This window comes from Miniopterus schreibersii (genome assembly GCF_964146895.1).
Source record: "Miniopterus schreibersii genome assembly, chromosome: 5".
Lineage (NCBI taxonomy): Eukaryota > Metazoa > Chordata > Mammalia > Chiroptera > Miniopteridae > Miniopterus > Miniopterus schreibersii.
Window position 1 is genome coordinate 86,818,704 of NC_138106.1, and position 11,438 is coordinate 86,830,141.

General features: G+C 40.3%; 1 pseudogene across 1 annotated transcript; it reads left to right on the forward strand.

Moving 5' to 3' along the window:
• Positions 1–3,701: 3,701 nt before the first annotated feature.
• LOC308557443 (transcription elongation factor A protein 1 pseudogene) lies at positions 3,702–4,563 on the forward strand (annotated as a pseudogene). Its single transcript has one exon. The product of its transcript is annotated as a transcription elongation factor A protein 1 pseudogene (transcript).
• Positions 4,564–11,438: the final 6,875 nt, after the last annotated feature.

An 11,438-nucleotide genomic window follows, 5' to 3' on the forward strand; every position in this document is an offset into this window, starting at 1 on the left:
TTTATTTAAGCTTTTTCCTCATACCTTACTAGTGAACATTTTCAGAGACACAAGTATATACCTTCTCGTATTTACATCAAATCAGTCAATTCAATCAGATCCAAATCACTTGGCGAGCAGAGGCCATCTTATCATTCTGTTTATAAACAATAAATGCATACACTTTTGTTTTATCTATAGCTTTTTACTACTGCATATATTTAATTTGGTAATTTATAAAGTCAATGCATTTTCTAATTAAAAAACATTACGAAGACTATCAAATTCCTGAACTTTGGAAATTAAATTAATAGCTAATATTAAAATTCCTTTGTAAAAAATGAGGTGCTTAGACAAGATTTTTCAACATAATTAATGGTCAGCTGTATTGGTGGATATAATTATTTCTAGCTGCCGCAACAAACAAACTTCCAAAACTCAGAGCCTTCTGACAATTAGTTGTTTCTTACTTTAAAAAAGTACACAAAAAACCTGTGCATGGATTTTTATATCAGCTTTACTCATAATTATCGAACTTGAAATCAACCAAGATGTCCTTCACTGGGTTGGTAGAAAAATGAACTGTGGTGCATCCAGACAAAGGGATATTACTCAGTGCTAAGAAGAAATGAGCTATCAAGCCAGGAGAAGACATGAAAGACCCTTAAATGCCTGTTACTAAGTGAAAGTAGCCAATTTGCAAAGGCTGAATATACTGTATTATTCCAAGTAGGCAGCACTCTGGAAAAGGCAAAACTATTGAGAGAGTGAAAAGATCAGTACTTGCCAGGGCTTAGGGGGAAGGAGCAGCAGACAGGCAGAGCACAGAGGATTTTTAGGGAAGTGAAACTAGTCTGTGTGACACTACCATGGTGGGTGGGTGTTATTACACACTTGTCAAAATCCATAAACTGGGCCTTGGCCAGGTGCTCAGTTGGTGACGTTGTCACCTTGATAAGCCAAGGCTGCAGGTTCATTCCCCAGTCAGGGCACATACAAGAAACAACCAATAAATGCATCAATAAGTGGATCAACAAATAAATGTTTCTCTCTCCCTCTAAAAATCAATAAATCAAAAATTTTAAGTATCTGTAAGCTGTACAACACGAAGAGTGAACTCTCACCGGGACTATCGACTCCTCATGCTAATGTTGTGTCCACGTGGGTTCATCAGTTTTAGCAAATGCCCCACCTGGTGGGGCTGCTGACAGTAGGGGAGGGTGTGTGTGTGGGGGGGGGGGCGAGAGACATGTGCTTTCCTCTAATTTTTCTTTGAACCTAAAACTGCTCTAAAAAAAAGTATATTTAAAAGGGAAAGAAGTTGAATGTGGCTTAGAAACCTCTACTCCGCCTTGAAGCTAGCCATGGAACAATGCAGAGCACACGCTCTGCTCCTGCGCCCTGAGTCACGGAGCTCCGTGGCCGCCCCCTCGCTGGCCTCGGGCTTCACACGGGCTGCTCTGGGGGCCAGGACTGCACACTGCCCTGCCCTGCTCTGCACCGGCTCTGCAGGTGGTCGGGAAGGCAGGTCCCAGCAGGATCAGTCTCCTTACACCCCCATTTTTCTAGAACGGAATTTAAGCTATCAGTGAAGTGTAACCTGAAAATTAGCTTTCCTTTATTTAGAGAATTCGGGAATCTCCATTTGCCTGCCTGCTCCTTACCCAGAGCTGTGTGTCTTTCCAAGATTGCTGTGCATATCAAAATGAGTCATCCCCATTCGTAGGAAACAAATCAACCCAACTGCAGAGGAAGCCCACACCAGCTACAAATACTGTAGTAGAGTCATAAAAAAAAACAGACTATCCTAACAAAAGACACTTGACAAAATCAAACAACATGGAAATGATGAACAAATCTGAATTAGCAAAGCAACTAAAATTGAAAATCCATTGATGAAAGACAAAAAAAGTTTTGATGAATTTATTTATTGAAAGAGATGGAAAGTATCAGAAAAACATAAAAAGACAGGAAGATAGAACCAAGAGACAGAGCATCTGCAAAATGAGTTTCAGAAGGAAGTACAGTTAGTGGAGTAGAGGAACCAGAAAAAAAGAAAATATAATCATCAGCAGTTGAGCAATATTTTAAAATAAGCCCAATATTTTTTCCTGCTTCGTATCCTCTCCAATTACTTTGGTTAATATATCTCATACATAGTAGATGTCTTATACATGCTTAGAGCCAGGGTCCCAAGAAGGCGTTGGCCTAGTTTTGCTGAAGTTCATTGGAAGGAGCTGAGTTGGGCCAGTCTGTCCAACCTTTGCTGTGTGGTTATTGTGACCATTCCTCTGGGGTTGCTGGGGAAAGTCAGTTTGCATCTTAGATCCTGTGCAACTATTAATAGCTCCCTCTCACTCAAATAGTCATCCTGATTTGGATGCTATATGATTACCTTATGTACAAAGTTTAACTAAGAAAAGCTTAACAGTCACATCAGAAAGAATTGTGAACATACCCTTTAAATTGTAAGGGGAAAGTTTTTTTAAAAGCTAGCTTAAGAAATTAAAAAATACTTGGCTGACAAAATTGAAATTCTAGAGATATTTTAGCTTTAAGAGTGCATAAATTAGGAGCCTTAAAAATGTCCTCAGCTCCCTCTCTTTCTCTCTCTCCCTCCCTCTCAGCTCTGCTTTCCTGAAGAGTTGGTTTTATTCTCAAGCATTTCTTTGAACTGAGGTGGCAAGGTGTCTGCCAAAGACTACACAGTTATATCTTTATTGTTTCTAAGTTCAGCATAAAAGTAAGATAAAAAAAGGCTGGGCCTTCTCTTTGGGTTTAACCCTCCTTGGCTTAAAATCGGCCCCATGCCCATCCTTGAATGAACCAGGTGGTAGGGACAGTAGAGTACTGACATCAGCCCCAATGGAGTGCTGATCACAAGAGTTTGCAGTAAGGGCGGAACCATACAAACAACACAGACAGAGAATGAAGAGGAGGTGATCTACCCACGGAAAATAGAGATTCCATCACCAGGACTGGAAATGGATGCCAGACCTTCAAACAACACATGTTTATTTAAAGCAGATACAAACTCATCTGGCTGAAAGTTGAACTTCAAAGTTTATTCAGAACCCAAGGCAAACTTAGGTTCAATTTATTCCAAACTTCTTACAATTTTTCGACCATTAATATGACTCAGTTACTCTCATGCTCTCTTCTTTGTGACTTTCTCTCCAAACTCCTGCTACCAAGTCATATATTCAGTTGCTCCATAATTCCCAGAATATGATTCCGGTTCAATAAATATTTTTTAAATAAGTTACTAGATAGGAGCAAAACTACCTTAGTTGGGAAACTACCCCTGGCAACATGCTTCAACCAGGATTATAAAAGGAGTCATTTCCTTACAAAGAGGAGCAGGTAGACATAAATATGTCAATATAGATATCAAAGATGTACATTCCTATTGGTTATTCTTTATTTAAATATTTATATATTTACAGAATGTAGCACAAAGTCTAGAAAGATATATACCAAAGTGTTAGCATTGGAGAGGGCTCCAGAACTGAGGATAGTAGTCACTTTTTACCCTAAAATTAGGAATGATTGAGGCCTGCTCGGTGCGTGAGGAAGGGCCTAGGCCGGGCCGCCTCCTTGGACTCCCTGAGCGCTCAGCTTGCGCCCCGCTGGGGTCCCTGCCCCAGGGTGGGCCTCTCCTGGCCGCAGGCCCGCGGGGGCCATGGAAGGGAGGTGGGCGCATCCCCACGGAGCTGGACAGGGTGGTGCAGAAGGAGAGCGCGGCCGGAGCGTTGGATCTGCTGAAGGAACTGAGTATCCCCATGACCCTGGGATTCCTCCAGTCCACAACTGGAATGTCAGCAAATGCTCTTCGCAAGCAGAGTACAGATGAAGAAGTTACACCTTTAGCAAAGCCTCTCATCCAATCCTGGAGAAAGTTATTAGATGGACCAGCAACTGATAAAGATCCTGAAGAAAAGACAAAAGGTACTGCAATTACATCACAGAACAGCCCTGGAGCAAGAGGAGAAAGTAGCTCCAGTGGCAATGAAAGCAGCAGAAAGAAGGAGAGGAAAGCTCGAGCACTTACCTGTCATCTCCTCGGGCACCAAGCGCTTCTGGTTCTGCAGGGTTCAAGGGGAGGAATGTGCTTGCTGCAGCTCTTGGAACAGGAGATGACGACAAAGCTACTGGAGCTGCTGAGGAAGAATTAGGGCCTCAGACTGAGGAAGCTATATATCAAGAAATAAGGAATACAGACATAAAATACAAAAACAGAACACAAAGTAGAATATCAAATCTTAAGGATGCAAAGAATCCAAGTTTAAGGAGAAGTGTACTGTGTGGGAATATTCCTCCTGACTTTTGTTAGAATGACGGCAGAGGAAATGGCTAGTGATGAGCTCAGAGAGATGCGCAAAAACTTGACCAAAAAAGCCATCAGAGAACATCAGATGGCCAAGACAGGCAGAGCCCAGACTGGCTTATTCACGTGTGGCAAATGTAAAAAGAATTGTACTTACACACAGGTACAAACTCTAGTACCTGTCATCTAGTGCTGATGAACTGATGACAATATTTGTTGTCTGCAATGAATGTGGAAACTGATGGAAGTTCTGTTGATTCAGAAGAATTGGCAAAACCTCTGGACCACTGAGAAAATGGATTTTGTAACTAGCTTTAAAACTACCCCAAGGAACTAGTTTTTCTGCAAATCAGATTTTTAAAGAACATGCATGCCTTGGGTTAGTCTTTGTGTTTGACATAGCGTCCTTCCATAAATGCCCTCTGTAGTTTCAGATTAGTAGGGAGACTACATAATAATTGTATGGTATCTGTTTCAATTTTTTTTCATTTTTATAAGTAATTGATATTAAACTTTTGGCGATTTATTTTTACCTTTTTTTACTTCTTAAAGGAAAATTACCTTAACTTTTTTACAGTCTGAAACAAACACAGCAGAAATGTTATTCTTCTCAGTTAATACATAAATGAAAATTACATTTTTTCCCCTTATTGGCATGTACCTGGAAGTATTAAAGGAGGAGAGAGGTAATATAATTATAAGTTTATTAAATGTGGTGTATACTTGACCAGTTTATCTAAATTGTACATAATATTTGAACTAGGAAATGAAAGTTTATTTTATTTTATTTTTTTATATATATATCTTTATTGATTTCAGAGAGAGGAAAGGAGAAGGAGAGAGAGAGAAAGAAACATCAATGATGAGAGAGTCATTGATCTAGCCTGCAACCCAGGCATGTGCCCTGACTGGGAATCGAACCCTGATCACCTGGATTCCAGGTCGAAGCTCAACCACTGAGCCACGCCCGACCGGGTGGAAATGAAAGTATTTTTAATTATTATATTCACAAGTCTGGGGTAATTAGATATTATTTTGTATTTGTAATTAACCCTCATCATCATTTCTTGTAATTTCTTATACATGTTTATTACTTCTCCTCAATAGATTTTACTTTTGCAAACATGAAAAAAAATTAATTGAAAGAACAATTCCTCTATTTTTGTGTCAAGAATAAAAACAGGAACCTTTTTATATCTGTTATACATATCAATTTAAAAAGATGATATTGTCCTCGAAGTAATAACATCATTTGAAATTTGGGTATATAGACATAAAATCCAAAAGCTAGAATGAATACTATTTTCCTTTTCTTGTTTTGAAATAATGGCTTAACTTTTGTTTCCCTAGGAAAACCTGAGAATTGTAAATACAGTCTCTCTAGCAAGGCTACTACTGAAAGCTGAACAACATTTCTGTTTTCTGTAGGGCTTTAGCACTGGTGTACATTACAATAGGAGAGATTTCTTTTTCTGTGATGTCAGGAACACCAGGTTCTAAAGTTTTCTTAATAGTAAAAAAGGACATGGCTGGATTGTTAATATGCATTTTGTAATGCAAAGACAACTGGTAGTCATACTTTTACAAGCTTCCTTAGGCCAAAATGAATAAATCTCTTACATTAAGAAAACAGTGTTTAATTTTAGCTCTTGGTGGTGTTTTTTTCCAGCCATGTAGTTTATGTGGCATGGAGTAATGTCCTCCAGGATGCAGCATAGGTTCAAATTAGACTAAGGAAACATGTTGTAAATACATGGTGTTGTTTTATCCAGAACCAGGGTTCACCTTCCAGGTATGAAGGCAGGAAACTGAAAATGGCCCCACTCACCAGTGTCCACTGGTGACCCCTTGGCAGTGTGATCCACTAGCATGAAGTCGGCTTCCGTCTTAGTCATCTTAGATTCTGCTAGTTATACTCTAATAAGATCAAGGGCATACTAGAAGACGTGTGTGTGTGTGTGTGTGTGTGTGTGTGTGTGTGTGTGTGAACTGCCCTAAGAACAATTTCTTCTAGGAACTCTGGGAAGATTGAAGTACACAGCCTGAGACAGAAATTACAAAATCCATTTTCATTAGTTGAACTCATCATGGTTTGGGGCCCTTTCTTGGGTCCATGTCTTCTGCTTCCATCATAAATTTCTACCAGCTCTTTAAGGAAAACTTTTGAGATTGTATGCTTAATTGAAAAGTGAATGACAGCAGCCTAAATAAAATGGGGTGGGAACTGCAAATAATTCACCAAAATGTCACCTCATGCAAATAGATAAAAGGGGTTCCTGTGCCTGGTGTGAACTGAGCCTGGGATTTTCCTGGATGAAACATAAACAAGCCCCCTGGCCTGAGGCTCTACTGTGCACATTGAGGATTTGCTAGTTTGCATGAAGGCTTCAGGTCCCAGCGTTTCAGTTTCTCAGGGAGGCAGGTTTGCTTATCAGATGATAAGTTCTTACTGATACATTTAACAGCAGCCCTGGAACTTGAAGACTTTTCCATGGAAGTATTTGTTACATCTTTCTGACAACCAGCTGGGGCTCAAGCACTTGAATCTGAATAAAAGGCTCTTAGTAAATTACTAGACTTGTCTGTAGCTTGTAATTCCAATGGCATGGAAAAGACATTTGTTTGAATGAAAGTTTTCTCAGCAGAAAATATGCATTTGAAATTAATTATCATAATTGATATAATTTGCATACTATTTAATGGGAAGATGTTGTCTTGGAAATTCTAGCAGAAAGCTATCTTCTAAAATCACCTGTTTAGGGTCATGTAAACATCATCGACCTTTGCCAAGTATGAGACATGCAGATTTTTTTCTTTGCAGGGGAGGGGGGATTATTCATAGACATCGTTTCTTTCACATTGTGACTCACTGATTCACAAGGATGACTCCTGGATTAAATGTAAAATCTCTTATTACAGGCAATTTATCATAGGAACTATGAGATTTTTGAGAAAACATTCCTTTTTGGAATTGAGTTAAGCTATTCTGAGTATGACCAATGTGCCCAACTGACACTGGAAATTTTTGACTTGAGTAAAAATTCTGTTAGTAATTCTACTAAACAAACCACTGTATTTTCTATTCCAGGTTTTTTTTCTCACCACTGTTCCAGCATCTCACATTCCTCTACCCACCCCATGGTCCCCAGGGTACAAGACGGTTTCCCTTGGCAAAGGAGAGAAGACTTCATGAAGGAGGTCATCCCTGAACAGCACCTTGACAATAAAAGGGTTTGGAACTTTATAACATACAAGTCTTATATAAATGCCTTACCTACACCTCTGCACAATTCACCCATTTAATTTACTAGTACGATTATGGTAATCTGCAGATGTGTCTTTTTAACCAAATATTCTATCTGCACTCATTCATTGATTAATTCATTTATTCACTTTATATTGACTACATATTTTGTACAAAGGGCATGGAAACATGTACTATGTATTTAAGACAAGCAACTAATTATAATGAAAAAGAAAGTAATACTTTTTAAACAGAGGTTCCTTAAGGCTGTGACAGTGCAATGGGAACACTGACTAGGACAACTGGACCATCTTCACATGGAGAGACATTGGAACAATTTTGAGCAGAGAGTAAATGAGAATGTGGTGGAAAAAAGACAGAACTGCATAAGTACAGGGGGGTTCTAGCCCATTAGCCTTCAAAATTTTGAAAAAAAATGACATATTTGAGAAAATGTAAGAAGAATAAAGAGGTAAGAGATTTTGAGGAAGTAGGAGGAACTGAAACTGTGGCTGACTGTGGACATGGCCCTGAAGTAGAGCCGGCCGGGCGCTTCCAGGGGCGATCGCTGCCGCCCGCAGCTCCCTGGAGAAGGCCAAAGGCAGTGACAGTGACCCACGGAAGGGCTCTGGGCAGGTCACAGAAGTTTTGGAAAAGATCTTGTGTATATTGTTTTATTTGTTCGTTTTTATTTATTTTATTTTAATTTAGATTTAGATACTTCCTTTGTACTTAATAATTAGAGCAGCTTGCACACGGATCAAGGCAACAAGTCAGATGCTCTCAGGGAAAATGTAAAGGAGAGACCCTTCAGTCCAGTAAGTGGCACATACAATGTGACCGAAACAATGCGTGATTAAAAAGCAAGTGGCCAACAGTGAATCATTTTCTGCCTGTCTCCAGGACTGAACAGGTGGCAGAGACGGCCCTGAGTGACCAAGAGAAAAAAATGCTCCTAATTAGCAAGTAGCAAGTGTTTACATGAATCTGCCAGAATATTTGCTGAATATGGGAAACAGGTGAAGGGATTACTGAGCGCTCGGTGACTGCAGCGTGGCCTTGACCTCTCATGGGCCTGGCGACGTTCAGATCCACGAGGGAAGGGCGAGGGGCAGCCGGAGGGATGTGTCCAGGGGCGAGCAGCTCACCCCTCTGCAGGGGACAGGCTCAGTCCAGACGGTGCGGTTTACGGCGGGTTCCATCAGATATGAGCCACTTTAAGAATAACCTAACCTGGCAATTGTATCATAAGTTTTGGATAAATTGCCTGTATGCACCTAGTTTCTCAAATGATCTCAGCCATTTTACACATCTTACCAATGGCTTAATGAGCGAATACAATTTTTGATGTGGCTGCATTTTATGTTTTCATGACAGCTGTGATTTTACCTTTTCTGAAAATTGTATTTTAATATATTTATTATACTGGGGAGGAGATGAAGCTATCATTATTTCCATTAGTGTTATCAGATGCTCTTTAGTTTTATATTTTGCTTTACAAGCAAATTCAATATTCGTTTGATACCCACATTAATGAGGGGATTGTGTTCTGCTGCCACGTGTGTGATTTTCTGCTGAGAAATTGAAGTCCCACTGCTTGGGATCCATTCCCGGTTCTTTCATGACGGGAGACAACAGAATTCCTCTATTTCCCATCTCGTTGGTGAAATAAAGGCCCTGTGCCCTGTTGCACGGGACACTCAGGAGAATGTAAGGACATGTCTCATTCCGAGGGTCTTGCTTGTCTGGCGCATCACAGCAACACAAGTTCCAGCATTCCTGTCTGTGCGGAAGTTACGTGTGCTTTTGGCTTTTCTACGTAAGAATTCAGTTTAGTTTCCTGTGACGCATTTTCTCAGTACATCTATAGTTCAAACATTGTCTTTTTGTTATTGTGGGGTTTCTGCTTTTTTTTCTTCCTTGTTTTTTTGAAATCTCTTGTTCTTCTCAGCAGATATATCGATGGTTTGTTGCTTGCTTTTTGGTCCTAGGGTTTGTAGAGTGATTTATTTTCTCAGCAGCATGTTTGGGGGAAGGCTACCACCATGCTAGGCTCGGCCCCACCTTCCCTCCATCCTGGGAGCCAAGAGAGTGCGGGAAGCAAGCCTCTTCTGGGCGGTTCTTTGGAGGCAGATCCTCTGTATCTTTCCTCCTGGGGGAGGGGGGTGCATCTGTCTGGGTTTGTAAACCAGCCTAATTCTGGATTCAGAAACACACCTATTTTGCTCCACACCCAGAGATACTCCTTGTTTGTCTATCACTCATGGAGGTGACCTTTCAGTGTCCACTGCCCCTCCCTTGTCGTCTCCCTTATCTGCTTCGGGGCAGAGGGTACCTACGACACCTGATGCCTTCTCAGTGTCCTTTTCCTCTGAGACATCGCCTTTGCCCTGCCCTGCTCCCCTGACTCTGCCGGGCTGCACCCTGGACCGTCCATGGCTGTCCCAGGCAGGATCTGCTCGGGGCTTCACCAGCGCTGCAGTGACTCAGGTTTTCCTTTACTGTTGTTTCTCACATATTTTACCTAGAAAACAAATACCTTACAACAGGTGGGCCAGGGTTATTATTGCTAATTCATATATATACTTAACAATGGTTAAGCACTATTCCATAAAATTCACAATAAAATGATCTCTATTTACAGAAAGCATAGAGTCACCAAGTAGCTCAGTGATTTTCCCAAATTAACACAACCAGGGAAGTCCAACAGCATCAGAGCAGGATTCCATGCCCTTGACTTCAGGAGCTTTTAATTCTTCACGACTATGTCCATTTTGAGACAGCAGAAGCAAAGAGAGGCTAGGGTCTTGCCTGTGGTTCAGAAGATATGCTCATCTGAGCTCCGCTGTTTACTTATTTAACCTTGGGGAAATTCCTGTAACATCTTTGTCCCTCAAGCTTTTCATGTATTCAGTGGAAAAGTTAATACCTGCCCTGCATTTTTGCCAGACCCATTGGGAAGGTAAAATGGAAAAAAATCATATTTATTTCATTTGTTATATCATGCCTTGTTCCAGAAACTTAACACAGCATACGCATTCATATGGAAGCTCTTTGAAACTGATAAATGTTATACAACTGAACGCAGGCATATTGTTTACAAACATAAACCCCAGCTGAGGTGAGCACACCCTTCTCCAAGAAGGGAAGGCCTGCCCTGGTGGGGCACAGTGCCCCCTGCTGGCTGAGGAAGATTCTGTGGAAATCAGCCAGCATGACTGTCAGAGGAAGTGGGACTTTCTAACGCATCGATTGTCACCAGGACTGTTGGATAGTCATGATCCAGAAGATATGACTGAGTAAATGTAAATCATATGGTGACAGAAATTTGAAAGCTAGAAGCTAAAAACTGCATCATAGAAGAGGGAAAGGGGTAGCAACACCACATTATTTGTGAATGGATGGATGAGCCTCATTTTAAAGACAGAAAAACATTATTTGTTTTCAATTATCTCCTTAAAGAAGTGGTAATGCCATAAGAAAGTCTGCTTTTATAAATGTAAATTTAAATTCTGACTTGGGTTGAAGTGTAACAGTGGAACAACAGAGGAATCCTCACTAATTAACTGAAGCCCTTTGATAGAAGTTTAATGGGAAGGGAGGAGAATTTCTCCAAAGGAAGTTAATCTCTATGACACAATTTTACAACAATCTTTAATTTTAAAGTCCCCAAATACTTGCTAAGCAAGTGAATGCTCTTCCGTATATTTAATAGTTCATGGTTCTATAATAATTTCATATTAATCGACTATTTGGTCAGGAAGAGAATTGACACAGGGACAGGGTTATAGAGAAATATTTTCATTTCTTAGATATATTAACATTATTTCTAGTAATCTTAGTAATCTAGAATCTTCTTAATTCAATCTTTTAAACTCAAAAGTTATA